This window comes from Dipteris shenzhenensis, chromosome 33 (assembly GCF_047967505.1).
Source record: "Dipteris shenzhenensis isolate YYH24624 ecotype China chromosome 33, Dip_SZ_1.0, whole genome shotgun sequence".
Lineage (NCBI taxonomy): Eukaryota > Viridiplantae > Streptophyta > Polypodiopsida > Gleicheniales > Dipteridaceae > Dipteris > Dipteris shenzhenensis.
The window spans coordinates 18,913,612-18,929,989 of NC_141628.1; positions in this window are offsets into that span (position 1 = coordinate 18,913,612).

The following is a 16,378-nucleotide window of genomic DNA, read 5'->3' on the forward strand; positions in this document are numbered from 1 at the left end:
CATGGTTTGACAGAAATATTAAAGCTAAATACATCAAGAAAGGTAACTTGGTCTTGTTATACAATGCCAAAGTACACAAGGGGAAACTGAAGTATCTAGGTCAAGGACCCGACCAAGTAAGAAAGATGAATCCCATCGAAGCTGTGCTGCTAGAAACATTGGATGGAGCTCAACACAGCAATAAACGGGAGCCGACTGAAGCGCTACTACTTCAACATGCAAGCCATCCTCGACAAAAATGAAGTTTTGGGAACCCCAAGGCTTCAATAGTTTGCACTAGATTGTTACATGTCGACTCACTAGCATATGCACATTTTTGCACATATAGTTTGCACTAGATTGTTACACGCACACTCACTAGCATATGCACATTTTTGCACATTTAGGAAGACCTCATCAATTTTGTATTAGGGATGATTGAGTCTTAGTTTCCCTATTAAATCCCACAAATAAGCATATAGTTAGTCCCTATCTAATCGACACATCACATGCATTCACACCATTTTGCATAGGCACATAATAGATTGCATCAATAATAGTATCACACACTTTCATTCCATACTCTCAAAGAATGCAATGAATTCACAAGCAGGACAAGAAGCTATGCCAAAAACTCAAGATGAATTGGCAAAAGAGTCTGCAGCCTCAACAACGAGACCCTCGCCAAACATCACAGCTGTCTCCTAAATGTAAAAATATCAGACTTGCATACAAACTTATCCGACAAGCTCAATGATACGGGGGCAATCGCATCCAACATGTATGCAAGAGAGCAAGAAATACCAGCCTCCACAACGAGACTCCCACCAAACCTCTTCTCAAGAAGATTTGATGGCAAAGTCTGCAACCTCAGCAACGAGATCCCCTTTGAAATTCACAACCATCTACCCCTCCTCAAGAGGAGATAAGCTTCCTGACTACATACCATAAATTGTATGGTACAAAAGCATTACAGCAAGAATGACTCGCATGCCACAAGCTCAACAGCCACTGGGTTATGCACATGGCATCCCAACTCCGAAATCAAAATAAGCCATAACCTGAGGGTGGGTAGTAAATTGGATTCGGGAGTATGTTGTCTCTATGCCAACATGGACTTAGGTAGAACAAAATGTGTGTGGAGTAGCAGCAAAGCTCTACTTGTACTTGCATAAGGCTAGAAATAATCCCTCTTAAAAATCCAAACTTGCATATTCTACATGCAAGTTCTACGTGCGAGTTCTACATGCAAGTTCTGCAAGTTCTACTTGCAACTCCTACACGCGAGTTCTACATGCAACTCCTACATGCGAGTTCTACGTGCAACTTCTACTTGCAACTCCTACATGCAAGTCCTACATGCAACTCCTACTTGCAACTCCTACATGCAAGTCCTACATGCAAGTCCTACTTGCAACTCCTACATGCAAGTCCAACATACGAGTTCTACATGCAACTCCTACATGCAACATGCAACTTGCAATCCTACATGCAACTTCTATATGCAAGTTATGTACATAGAGAGAGAATGTCTTACAATTCCTACATGCAGAGAGAGAAACTCTCCAACTTGTATAAATACCCCATAATGGACTGTAGCCCACACGCTTTGGGGCATTGTGTTGAGTTCTACTTTGGTATTTAAAGCAATTGTCTCAAGTGTCCATGCTTCCTTGCATTCCACGTCCAAAAGCATGTCCTAACCTTGCAACCCATCCTCTCCCTCTCCTCCTCCCTCCTCCTCCTCCCTTCTCCTCCTCCCTTCTCCTCCCTTCTCTTCCTCCCTCCTCCTCCTCCTTCTCCCTCCTCCTCCTCCTCCCTCCTCCTGCCTTCTCCTCCTCCCTCCTCCTCCTCCTCCTCCTCCTCCCTCCTCTCTCTTCTTTCCCCCATGCTCTTACACCTTCTTCCTCTCCCACTCCTATGCTCCACCTAAACCCTTAGTTCCTCAACCCTTAACCTCCATGATCTACGAGGGAGACGAGTTCTCCACCATATACTCTACGCTAAACCTTGGATCCTCCTTCTAACCCTGGAACCTCCTTCTAAACTCTGGAACCTCTCTCTAAACCTTGGAACCTCCTTCTAAACCTAGAACCTCCTTCTAAACCTTGGAATCTCCTTCTAAACCTGGAACCTCCTTCTAAACCTTGGAACCTCCTTCTAACCCTTAAACTCCTCCTAAACCCTGCAACCCCCAATGAAGGCAACAGCCTTCATTATCTCAACCATGATGATACACGTTCCTTTTACACATCCATGCAAACTTCCATTTGCTAAACAAGTTCAGGGCTTCCCTACAAGTTCCCATAAGGGATTCCAACAACCCCATAAAGGGAGAGCTAGTGGGGTCAGTTGAAGGACCAGTAGTTTGTTATTATGGTCTTGCAAGTCCCCATAAGGGTTTCCTTGCAGGTCCCCACCATAAGGGCTTCCCATAGCCCTATAAAGGGGGAGTGTAAAGAGAGTTGGAGAGAAGTAAGGAGTTTCACTTGCAGCTTTCTCACATACACAATGGGGGAATACACACAAAGATGGAGGCTGAAAACAGTTTTCCTCTTCTTAGTTGTAAAAGCCAAAAGAATCTCTCTTAGTACAAAAGGAAGAGGTGAACCCTATATGTGGGTCTCAAACCAAACTCAGCTAACCTAGGTGGCATAGTAATTGAGCCACTAACTAGAGTACATAAAGTAGCTGTCATCCAACAGCTATTATTCATGGGAGGTGTACAAACCGCATCTATAGCTAACAAGTCAGTGACATAAATGCACAACGGTCACCCTAGCATATCACGAGCGGAGCTCGATATCTCAACACTTCCCCTAGAGCTCAATCCCAATTCCTGCACACCAAGCAAGTCTCTGAACTTGCGTAGCTTCTCTGTGCCCAATGCCTTCATGAATATGTTAGCTACCTGATCCTCTGTGCTAACATATACTAGATCAATAAAACCTACTAGAACCTTCTCCCACACATAGTGATAATGCACCTCAATGTGCTTTGTTCTAGCATGATAGACTGGGTTATTTGCCAAGTGTATACTGCTCATGTTGTCACAATAAATGACAACTGGCCCAGCTGTAGACTGATGCATATCATAAAGTAGCTTATGCAACCAAGCTACCTCACATGCAACCATTGTTGCACCCCTGTACTATTCCACTGGTAGATTGTCTATCAGAAATACTACCAGCCCAATCAGCATCAGTGTATTCATGCAACTATATTTGAACCCTAGTCTCATAAAATAGTCCATACTACAATGTGGACTTCACATACCTCAGTATGTGTCTAGCCGCATCCAAATGCGGTTTCCTTAGAGCTTGCATAAACTGACTTACCAACCCAACAACATAGCTCAAATCTAGCCTGGTAATAGTCATATAAATCAAACTTCCTACTATGCGTCTGTACATAGTAGGGTCTTCCAGAAGCTCACCTGCATCTGCGCTCAGCTTCACATTTTGCTCCAAAGGAACTGAAATAGGCTTACAGCCTATCATCCCATATTTGGACAGCATGTCCAATCCATACTACCTCTGCAAGAGCCATATCCCACTTGTGGATCTAATCACCTCAATGCCCAAGAAGTAACGCAGCTCTCCCAAATCCTTCATCTCAAACTTTTGCTTCCATAGCATTTTCACATGAAGGATATCTTCATCACTATCACCTGTGATGATCAAATCATCAACATAAATGACAAGCAGCATAAAGCCTTTCTCTGTTTTTCTCACATAAAGTGAGAAATCTGCCTTGGAAATCTGAAAACCAATAGTGACAATATACTGTCCTATCTTGTCAGACCATGCTCTGGGTGCTTGGCTTTCTTCAACCTACAAACAAACTCAGGATGAACATCATGAACATAACCTGGTGGCTGCTCCATGTAGACCTCTTCTTGTAAATCACCATGCAAGAAGGCATTCTTTACATCCATCTGATGTAAATACCATCCCTTTGATGCAGTCATAGCAATTACTGCTCTTACAGTTGCCATCCTTGCAACCGGACTGAATCTTTCTTTATAATCAATGCCATGCGTCTGTGCATACCCCTTGACAACTAATCTTGCTAAAGAACTTCACAACAAGTTGCAAGAGATGGAGCTAGCCCTTGCCACAAAAAGATCATGTGTAAAATCCTTGGTAAGAGATTATGAAGCCTCCAACCCCAAGTGTTCATCAATCCGCAGCAACAATAAGAGGCACTCCAAGCTCGAAATATGGCCATAGAAGGTCAACTAGTATAACAATCCAACCAGATTGAGCACCTCCATTCCCTCCTATGCCAAAAGAACAAGTAAACTCTTGTGTCGAATCCTCCTCAACTCCTCCCTTTTTCTGCTTGATAGACCAACAAAGCCTAGTGACTTGCAGGATGTACCTTACCATATGCAACAGTGTGGCCGATGAGACGTTGAATACATCTCTAGGACTATTGATTCTTTATCAACCAATGACATTATTGTACACTCATTAGAGGAGAATTGGGGTCTCCAAAGGGCTCCCAACAATTAGTGTTTCCTAATTTCAAGGGGTTAGTGAGGGATTTGAATTGTACCAATGGGAGTGCTCCTATTTATGGGGCAATGCCACTTTGAGGTAGAGGAGTTGGAATATTTGTAAATAGCCCCTATTGGTTACTCCTCTTACACCGGGGCCCACTCAAACCATCCCCCCCCTCAACTTTTGACCCTTCTCCCATGTGCACCTCCTCAAATGCATCCATGAGGTTGTGGGCCCTTTTGGGCAAATTTTCCCCCCATCTCAGCTTGTTGCAGGCCTACCCCTTCCTCTTCTCTAGTCCAACTCCATTCTCCCTTAATTTTTCAAACCTAGGAACTCATTTGGCTACTGCTCTTCCCCCTCCTGATCTAGTCCATTGTCTTTCTCCTCTCCAGCACCTCCTACAATAGTTGCTCATCCCCCTCTTCTGTATTCTAACTCTTTGTCTCTTCATTCCTAGCTATAGCACCTCCTACAGTAGCTGCTCCTCCCCCTCTGCTTTTTCTCCCTCCATTCCTAGCTACATTACCTCCTACAGTAGCTGTTCATCCACCTCTTCCCTTTCTCTCTCCATTCCTAGCTACAACATCTCTTGCAGCAACTGCTCATACCCCTCTACTCTTTCTCCCTCCATTCCTAGCTACAAGACCTCTTGGAGCTCCTCTCCACCTTCAGTTGCACCCTATATACCCGCCCCCTCCCTCTCTCTCTCTCCCTCTATTGGAGCTTCTCTCTCCCTCCAAGCTGCACTTTTAGCTCCATTCTTGCTGTTTTGACCTCTCTACAAGCATGGTGAGGAGACCATACATATCCTCTATGTCCCACAAGAGAAAAAATGCTTTAAGTGAATGGGTGCCTTACACCTACAACTTGAATGATTGGATAGTCATGAGAGGATCTGCCAAGGGTCCACATAAGCTTTCCAAGAGCGAGAGAGGTGATCTTTTGCATGAGTGGAAGGGCCACATCATGAGGTGCAATTTATTTTGATGTTTCACTATCATAGCCATAGTTCTCCTAGCTACCAAACTACCATGGATTTTTCTAAGTCTGCCTTCCATAATTTCATCTCCCATACTCCATTAGTTGATAGGTAGAGTTATTTGTATTATTTTGATAAGAGCATAGATGTCCTAGGCACCTACTTGGGATCACGAGACAATTTTGAAGACCTCATCAAGTATATGCAAGACCACATCATGAGTTTTGCATATCAATTTGATGAGTCTACAAAAAGATGGGTCCCAATTGATTACTTGAAGTAATTGTTCAATCAAGAACCCATGTTCATGATGTGTTTAGACCACTTTCATGCCCAGCTCACACCCCAAGGGTTTAGCGAGGTGGAAACCAATGACCTCCTAGCATATGGAGTCATCGAAAACACAGGAAATAGGGTCCTATCATGGGAAATTACCTTTATTTTCCTTCTGTAGGAAGGACAAATGGAAGATCAAGCCGACCTCAAGACCTAACCCATCCCCTTCCCCTGCCGATCCTCTTGTTTCTGCAGATACCCAACATCTACAATGAAGGGCCCATTGATAAAGAAGCTGAGAAGTGGGAAGCTACATTGGCCCTGGAAGTACTCTAGAGACCTCATGAACCCCCTTCCACTTCTAAAATTCCATCTACCTCGAGCACTGCCTCTGTTGATCCCACAATATATATATGGTTTCTTGCTCCCCTTCTTGTCGATGGAGAACAATACCTCTTTCTCCACCATGACACCGAGGTTATTTGGTCTCCAGGATGATGAAGCCCTTGCTGTCTTGTGTAGATACGAGGTGGACACTACTATGCAAGAACCTGGGTTTTTGGGAGAATATGATTCAATAGAAGAGGTTCTTGCTTTCACATTGGCCACAATCAAAGAGGCAGACAAATCAATCTACACCTATCCTACACCAGCCTCTAGACATGGCTCCATGGCTACTTGTTTGCTTTGAACTTCTTCTACCGCTCCTTCCTTACAACCTCCTCTTCGGACTCTTCTTCCTGTGTCTGGTGGGTCTATGGAGGTGGCCTCTCATGTCTCAGGGACTTCTTTGTCCTTTTCTTCTTTCCCTTTGGCTAAGGCTGTGATCAAGCTAAGGGTCTTGCTCAGCTCGTACCAGAGGCTCCTCATATGTGAATCTCTCAAGGCACAGAGGGTTGACGATGCTCTTTCGTGTGGTCTGGTTGGTTGGAGGATTGGGGCCAAGTTTCATAATATCTACGAGCCCACCAAATACTTCCTCTTATTGTGGCCCCTTTAGTTTCTCCATCTTCTCGCTTCGCCCTTCTTGCTCCCCTTGTTGGTCTAGATCCTCCATGCCAACACCCCAAGGAGGAGGAAGGGGATTGAGAATGGTTTGTAGTTGATCACGATTGTTGGGACTATTTTGAACCTTTTGGGAGGCCTCTCTACTTCCATGGTTAGTTGTGTGGACTTAGGACTGACCCCTGATTGTGCTGGGATCTCTGATTGTTGAAATCCCAAGTCATGCTAGGATCCACTATGAGAGTCAGATGGTGGGGACTCGTGTTGTTGGAACTCTTGCTGATGAGAACCACCTTCAGATCTATGCTGATCATTGCCATGTTGGTCGTTGGGTCTCAGAGTGTGTTTAGAGGCCATGGAGTTGTGACGAGGAGAGCGGGTAGCATCTAAACGGCACCCAATGGGTTTAGCTATTTATTTAACTCATGCCATAGATATGTGGGAGTTTAGGATCTTGAAATGCTTTATATAGTCCTTTTAAAGCACTTTAGGGTTTTTATTTATAGGCCCTTTAAATTAGGATTTGTCGAAATGCCCCCCCACCCACCTCTCCGCTCTGCCATGTCACACATGCATATGCAACTCTACAATTTCCAAAAAAAATTATGAATTTCGGAATCTGCATTGACTCAAAATAGTGTTCAATTATTCATCAAATATTTTACATTTGGTTCTCTTAGGATATTGCAACTAAAGCGCAACTGCTTGACTCCCTAGTGGAGGACTTCTAAGCAGCACGTCTCCTTCTCTTCTTGACAAGTTGAACTGCTTTTGCAAGACTTGAGACCTCTACCTGTTGAGATATCGAGCTCCACTCATGATATGCCAGGGTGACCATTGTGCATTTATGTCACCGACTTGTTAGTTGCGGATGCGGTTGGTACACCGCCCATGAATAATAGCTGGATGACAGCTATCTTTATGTATTCTAGTTAGTGGCTCACTTAGTATGCCACCTAGGTTAGCTGAGTTTGGTTTGAGACCCACATATAGGGTTCATCTATTCCTTTTGTACTTAGAGAGAGTTCTTTTGGCTTTCACAACTAAGAAGAGGAAAATTGTTTTCAGCCTCCACCTTTGTCTGTATTCCCCCATTGTGTATGTGAGAAAGTTGCAAGTGAGACTCCTTACTTCTCTCCCACTCTCTTCACATGGTATCAGAGCTCGATTCGTGGTAAGGAGCTCAAGAAAGTAAACGAAGTTCGCGGTGTCTTGATAAGAGAATCAGTGTTGCTTTCCTTTTTCGAGTTTGGGAGCAAATCTCTGTAGGTAGGACAGTCGAAAAGTGCAAGAGTGCACTGTCTCAGATTGGGACGCCCTTCATGATGTGGCCGTTTTGGGGCCCGTTTTGGTAGCGGAAGTTTTCCGCAGGCACTCAGGAAAGTGCCCTGTTTTTGCTGTGTGACCACTGTTCTGTAGGTCGGTGAAAAGTTGCCATAAAAATTGCATCGTATGCCTGTGCAGAGAGATATTGGGAGTGACAGAATCATTCTTATTGCCTGTTGATGCAAAATTGTCACTAGGAAATGACTGTGTGGTCAAATACCACTTTCGTCAGTTTTGCAGATTTGCCCTTGTGAGGCAGAAGTTGTGTTTTTTGCAGTGACAGAATATTTTTTTAGTGTTTTGTAATGGCATCTGATGCTCTTTCTAGATTGTCACTGAAAAGTTTGACAAGAACAACTTCCAAGCATGGAAGTTTAGAATGACGAATTTCCTTAAGGGAAAAGGCTATTGGGAGTTCATTAATGGAGCTGAACAAGAACCAGTTATTCCTAATGTTCCCAATTAATAGGAGTTGCAGGCATTTAAAGTATGGCATGAGAGAGCCAGAAAAGTTATGTACTGGCTGTCTATCAGTATTTCAGATTCTATGATTGTGCATATTCAGGATGCAAGCATGCCGAAGGACGCATGGGATACTTTGACAAAAATGTATAGCACAAATATGCAAGCCAGAAAAATGCAGCTCAAGCAGAAGTTGCATAATGTGCAGAGAGAAAATATGAGCATCAATGACTACCACATGAAGGTGAAGAAGATTGCAGATCCACTTGCTTCCATTGGGTCACCAGTGGAAGATGATGATTTAGTTTCTATGACCTTGAATGGTCTAGGAAAGGATTATGCAAAATTTTGGACATCCATTGCCGTCCGTGAAAAATTTCCATATTTTGAAGACTTGATTGCTCTTCTAATTTCTGAAGAGCAGAGAAATGGTGGTGCATCTTTTTCAGGAGAACTTCAAAAGAAACTGTCTTCTACTCAAATGCTGGAAGAGGTAGAGGCAGAGGTAGAGGTAGAGCAGGCTCATCTGGAGGCTATGGCAAAAATCAGAATATGCAGCAAATTCAAGAAAACTAGTCCTATGGAGGAGGACGTGGTAACCTTAGAGGCAGGGGGAGCCAAAGAGGTCATGGTGGATAGCAGAGAGGCCAAAATGCAAACAGCAATGTTGAATGCTACTACTGTGGTAAAATGGGTCATATGGTTAAAGACTGCTATAAAAAGTAGAATGACATCATGACTAAAAAATTGCAGCAAGGTAATTATGCATCCTCTAGTAGACAGGGTGATGACAGAAATGAGCATTTGTTTATGGTGCAGCACATGACCGATTCTGTGACAAGTGTAGAAGAAAGCAATTACGTGTGGTATGTTGACTCAGGTGCATCAAACCACATGACAGGTCATGCAGAATGGATGTAGGATGCAAGGAAAATGGAAAGACCGGGATTTGTGGAGACTAGTGATGATACTACACATCCTATTGTGCAGATTGGTAAAATTCCTTTGTCTATGCAGGATGGGAAAAAGAAATACCTGTATGATGTATTTCATGTCCTGAATATCACCAAGAACCTGGTTTCTATTGGTCAAATGGTTGAGCAGGGCTTGCAGGTCAGATTTAATCCTCATGGATGCTTTGTTGAGGATATGAAAAATACAGGTCGCTTGATAGCAAAAGGGAAGAACAAGGGTAGGATGTTTACATTGGATGTGGACATGAGTGCAGCAATCTTTGCACATGGGACCGGTGTAGTTGGAGATATTGATATCTGGCATAAATGCATTGGTCATGTTAATGTGCATCGACTTAAATTAATGCAGGCCCAAAACATTGTTGTAGGATTGCATAAGTTCAAGGTTGTAGAAATGCATAAGGTATGTGAAGCCTGTCAATTTGGAAAACAGGCAAGAAAACCATTTCCTAGACATGTTCAAGAGAGTAAGAGGCCATTGGAATTAATCCACTCTGATGTGTGGAATACTAAAGCTGCATCTATTGGAGGCTATCATTATTTTGTCACTTTTATTGATGACTACAGCAAAAAAGTTTCGGTGTATTTTATGCAAAAGAAAAGTGAAGTGTTTGAGCATTTCAAATCTTTTAAAGCTATGGTTGAAAAAGAAATAGGCCTACAAATAAAATGCCTAAGGTCAGATAGACGGGGAGAGTACCTCTCAAATGAGTTTGCAAGGTTCCTGCATGAGCATGGCATAAAGCAGCAATATTCATGCAGTCATACCCCACAGCAAAATGTACTTGCAGAAAGGAAAAATAGGCATATTGGAGAGGTATCTCGTGCCATGCTCAATGAAAAAACTTGCCAGATTATTATTGGGCTAAAGCAATTGCTATAGTAGTCTACATAATGAACAGGACTCCCACTGCAGCAATACATGGCATGACGCCAGAGGAGAGGTATACTGGTAGGAAACCAGATATTTCTCATTTGAAAGCTTTTGGAGGCAGATTGAGATCAGGAGGATCTCCTCAAAGCAATGCAGATAGTGGTATGCAAGCATCACGAAAAGGAAAAGAGAAAGTAGATCAGCCCATGGTTGATGCAAATGCAAGTCACTCTTATGTGGATGGTGAATCCAGTGGTTCAGAACAGAGCCTTGAGGATGAGTTGGGTATTCCTTCTGTTGTTACACCTGGAGTAAGCAAGACAAGGGATGTTTTGAGAGCACCTGGTAGTGAGCCTATTTTGCACAGGTCTACCAGAGTTAAGTATCATGTGGATAGGCTGAAGTATGATGGATTTACAGCCATTCACTATGCCTATATGGTCAAAGTGATACATGAACCAGAACCCACTTCTTTTGAGCAAGCCATGGGAAAAGAAAAATGGGCGAAAGCCATGGATGAAGAAATGGATGCCTTGGAAGCAAATGCTACATGGGAATTGGTGCCTTTGCCTAAAGATAAGAATGCAATTGGCTGCAAGTGGGTTTATAAGGTGAAGCACAATGCAGATGGTTCGGTGAATAGATAGAAGGCAAGATTAGTTGTCAAGGAGTATGCACAGATATATGGCATTAATTATGAAGAAACATTCAGTCCAGTTGCAAGGATGGCAAGTGTAAGAGCAGTCATTGCTATGGCTACATCAAAGGGATGGTCTTTACATCAGATGGATGTAAAGAATGCCTTCTTGCATGGTGATTTGCAAGAAGAGGTCTATATGGAGCAGCCACTAGGTTATATTCATGCTGTTCATCCTGAGTTTGTTTGCAGGTTGAAGAAAGCCTTTTATGGCTTGAAGCAAGCACCCAGAGTATGGTCTGACAAGATAGGATAGTATCTTGTCACTATTGGCTTTCAGATTTCCAAGGCAGATTTCTCACTTTATGTGAGAAAAATAGAGAAAGGCATTATGTTGCTTGTCATTTATGTTGATGATTTGATCATCACAGGTGATAGTGATGAAGATATCCTTCATGTGAAAATGCTATTGAAGCAGAAGTTTGAGATGAAGGATTTGGGAGAGCTGCGTTTCTTCTTGGGCATTGAGGTGATTAGATCCACAAGTGGGATATGACTCTTGCAGAGGCAGTATGGATTGGACATGCTGTCCAAATATGGGATGACAAGCTGTAAGCCTATTTCAGTTCCTTTGGAGAAGAATGTGAAGTTGAGCGCAGATGCAGGTGAGCTTCTGGAAGACCCTACTATGTAGAGATGCATAGTAGGAAGTTTGATTTATATGACTATTACCAGGCGAGATTTGAGCTATGTTGTTGGGTTGGTAAGTCAGTTTATGTAGGCTCCAAGGAAATCACATTTGGATGCAGCTAGACGCATACTGAGGTATGTGAATTCCACATTGCAGTATGGACGATTTTATGAGACTGGGGTTCAGATACAGTTGCATGGATGTACTGATGCTAATTGGGCTTGTAGTATTTCTGATAGACGATCTACCAGTGGATATGTGTTCTCTTTTGGGAGTGCTGCAGTCACTTGGAGCAGTAAGAAACAGCATATAGTTGCCTTGTTGAGCACAGAGGCTGAGTACAAGGGTGCAGCAATGGCTGCATGTGAGGTAGCTTGGTCGCATAAGCTACTTTATGATATGCATGAGTCTATAGCTAGGCCAGTTGTCATTTATTGTGGCAACATGAGCAGTATGCAAATAACCTAGTCTATCATGCTAGAACAAAGCACATTGAGGTGCATTATCACTATGTGTGGGAGAAGGTTCTATTAGGTTTTATTGATCTAGTTTATGTCAGCACAGAGGATCAGGTAGCTAACATATTCACGAAGGCATTGGGTGCAGAGAAGCTGTGCAAGTTCATAGACCTACTTGGTGTGCAGGAATTGGGATTGAGCTCGAGGGGGAGTGTTGAGATATCGAGCTCCACTCATGATATGCCAGGGTGACCGTTGTGCATTTATGTGACCAACTTGTTAGCTGCAGATGCGGTTGGTACACGCCCATGAATAATAGCACGATGACAGCTATCTTTATGTACTCTAGTTAGTGGCTCAGTTAGTATGCCACCTAGGTTAGCTGAGTTTGGTTTGAGACCCACATATAGGGTTCACCTATTCTTTTTGTACTTAGAGAGAGTTCTTTTGGCTTTCACAACTAAGAAGAGGAAAATTGTTTTCAGCCTCCATCTTTGTGTGTATTCCCCCATTACTTCTCTCCCCCTCTCTTCACACTACCTTGTCACGCTTAAGTAAAACCAATCAAACATTTCCTGTAGTGCATCGCTTTGTGCGATACCACTCCCATGCCTTGTATTCTTGAAGTAGGTTGCCTTTGCTCTGTAGTGTGATTTCTCCATGCCTTGAGTATTCCAAATGGACAAAGCCCCGATTGCTCCACAAACCATTGTGCATGTGCATAAAGGATATGCTGTAAAGAAAAACATCATATTAGAAACATAAAGTGACTCAAGGTTGATGCACAAAATTTCAACCTAAGGAGGATTACCATCTAATGTGTAATACATGACTCCCCCCATGCTTCTACAATTAATGATATGAATTCTCCCAATGATGTCTAGAATCTCTCGTAATAAGCTCATCCATTTTACCCTATCTAAGCAAATTTATAAATGCATCAAGCTTTGTCCACAGTTTTGCTCTCGAAGTAGCAATTTGCGATTGTGAAGCTTGATTCATAGTGCACTCGCACAAAGACTTCTAATACTCCCAATCTAGGGTGCTCTGAGCCAATTTATATCTTTTCTTTTATCAACATTTGGTTGGACAAGAACCTCCTTGCCTTTCCTAGCCATTTTAGCAACTTCCCCTGAAGATCATCCTCTATAGAATTACTAGCACCATCTTGCATAAACACTTGAGAGGTGGCTATGATCATACCCTATTTCTTTAAAATCGAATGCTTCGTATGCATGGACAAGAATGCATTATGTTGAAATGTTCTAGAGAGATAGGCTTTTCCATAACCATTCACATGAGCTTCAAATGTGGACCTCTTCTAAGCCTTGGAACCTCCTTCTAGACCCTGAACCTCTCTCTAACCCTTAAACTCTTCCTAAACCTTTCAACAGCCAATGGAGGCGAAAGCCTTCATTGCCCCAATCATGATGATACACGTTCCTTTCATACAAACATGTGCAATTTTTGCTTACCACGCTTAAGCCTACATCTCTCATCGAAATACGTGACCTGAGGTCCTAATCTACACTAATACTACAAACAACAACACCGATATATCTGTAGGTGACAAAAAGCCTCGGAACCCTGCATACTGAGAATACCCTACTCTTCCTGCGAAAGGTGTGGGAAAGAGCCAATAGCCATGGGCGACAGGCTATGACAGGGAGCACTGGGAGGCGGAGGGGGAGGTAGAGATGGTGAGGGGGCATTGAGCAACAACCAACGAGGGGAATGGGGACTAGAGGGGAGGCAGAAATGGAAAGTGGAGCGCAAGGGTGGCACAAACGAGGAGAGCAAGGGGGAGAGAGAGATGTCTAGGGGGAGATGGTGAGGCCCATACCTTAATTCTTGTTAGGTGCATATTACTTCACCCACCAATTGCCAAAAATTTTGTAAAAGCAGACCGTTCCTAAGTATGTTAATTGTTTTAAGAGGGACTCTGGGTAAATGCAAGTACAAAAGGCAAATGAGAAAACTTAAAACATACCCTATGTGAGGTTAAATTGCCCTCAAAAGTTACAATCAACTTTCTATTCCATCTCATTATGACAACACGTAGACCTACGCTTTGTGCATACCATGTAATGCATGTAAATAATTGACATTGAGGCCCATGAAAAGTACCCTAAAGTTCAACTTATGTGCTAGAAGTGAATCCTAAATTATAAGAAAGGGATATATACCAATATCTATAGCATATCAAAAGCAATCAAAGTGAATATCATGATGACATGTATGCAATCATGCTACACACCTTGACCACACATGGCATGTTGCAATCATATTGAATGCCTTGACCACACATGGCAAGCAAGAAAAAGCTACAATCATGATTCATGTTGTGAAAAGTTAAGCGTGAGTTTAAAGTGTGTGACATAATAAAAGCAAGTCTTTTTGAAAAGCTTGGAGTGATTTTGAAAGAGTGGGCCATACATAAACCTACTTGCAACAATTATCGTTGCAGTGTATATTTTGTCAAGGCCTCCCAAAATGGCTCAAAAATCTCATTTTTATCAATTTTTTTGTGATATTTTTTCATGTTGGGACCTAAATTTTGCCATATAGGTGCAAAAAAATCGCCTAATTTGCAAATTTTCACTCAAAATAAATACAGTAGTGGGTTGTAGAAGTTGTAGATAGAGCAATAACATTAGTGGGTCCTCTACACAAACAACCGTGGAGCTCTCTTAAGATAGCAAATAATTGCCAATACTACATAGATATATGCATTGTCTCATTACGGCACGCAGCCTAGGGAGAATTTTGGGTTTTCTCACACCCCCTTGAGCCACGTGTCATGAATCTAAGCCCTTGATCTGGTCTCATCTTATGCCTTTGATTTCGTTTGATGTAAAAGCTAAGCTTTTGACTAAAGCACTAAAAGCATATATGTGCTTTTCACAATAAAAAGACTATACAAACATTTCAAACCTATTCAATTTGAAGAGATGGTCTTTTTGATTTGCAAGTTTGGGCTTATTGGCATGTGAAGCTTTGGAGAGCCTCGCGATGACCTTATGTTCTACTCTCGCAAGCCTAAAAGCCCAACTTACTACAATGATCAAACTCCCATTTTCTCAAGGTTGGAGAGGCATGTAATGCTGGCTAAGTGGAGAGTGAGAATGTTGTGTGCTCTACTTTGGACTTCCTATGGGGGTTAAAGGTCACTGTACCTTTACCTCGATTATGTACAATACTCAAACACATATATAAATGAATGAAAAAGAAGATTAGGGTGTTCTGCACCCACCAAAAACTTGTGTGGCTCTCTATTTCTCTCTCTCCCTCTTCCATTCTACTTCTGTTGAGAGCACTCTCAACTGGTATCAGAGCCTGGGTGATCTAGCTGAGCGTGCATGAATGCCTGGAAGCTCAGCAACTCTAAGGGAGGAAGGACAAGCTCTGTGGGAAGCTTTGTGGGTGACTTTACTTCCATCTGAGTGCGCAGAGACCTTGAAGTAACCTTTGGAAAAGTCACTTTGGTTTTGCGAAGTGGTTTTGAGAGCCTATTAATTGTTTTCAAAGGAAAAGTCATTTTTTTAGCTTTTCCCTGTTTCGTCCGACGATAGAGACTCCGTGTTAACTTGTAGAGGCAACCATTGCTTGCTTTTGGTGTCCATTTCACTTCAGAGCTTGGAAAAACCTTCATTCTTGAATTTGGCATCATTTCGTTGGATTTTAGACTCACTATGTCAGTTTCAACATTTTTCTACCCGTGTTGGAACTCAAGTTTGGAGGAACCATTTGCAGATTTGACACTTCCAGTGGACTCAAGAGGTCCTAGAACTTCTATATTGTTCATCATTCGCACTCCGGTGGAGTTTACAAGCAGTTCAGTTTCCAAAAACTTTTTTTAGTCCGTGTGTTGGACCCAGTAATTAGGACCATGGTTTCCAAAACCGTCTGTCCCATTGCATTCCGGATGCCTAAAAACCCCTATCTATCAATTCTTGCACGATTCGGTGGAGTATTTTCAAAGTTATAGATCTATGTGTATTTGATTTTGTCTCTCTGTTATGCATTTTTCATTCTAAGGTTTTGAAACCTTAGATTTATCCCACATGGCAGTGGATAAGTGTTGACTCCCATTTCTCACTCATCGGTTGGGATTTTGGAGTTCCAGCAGAAGAGAGATATTTGCAGATTGTCTTGCTGAGTCCGATTATGGAATGGCACCCATGTTTTGAGGCATCTCAGGTTCTATTT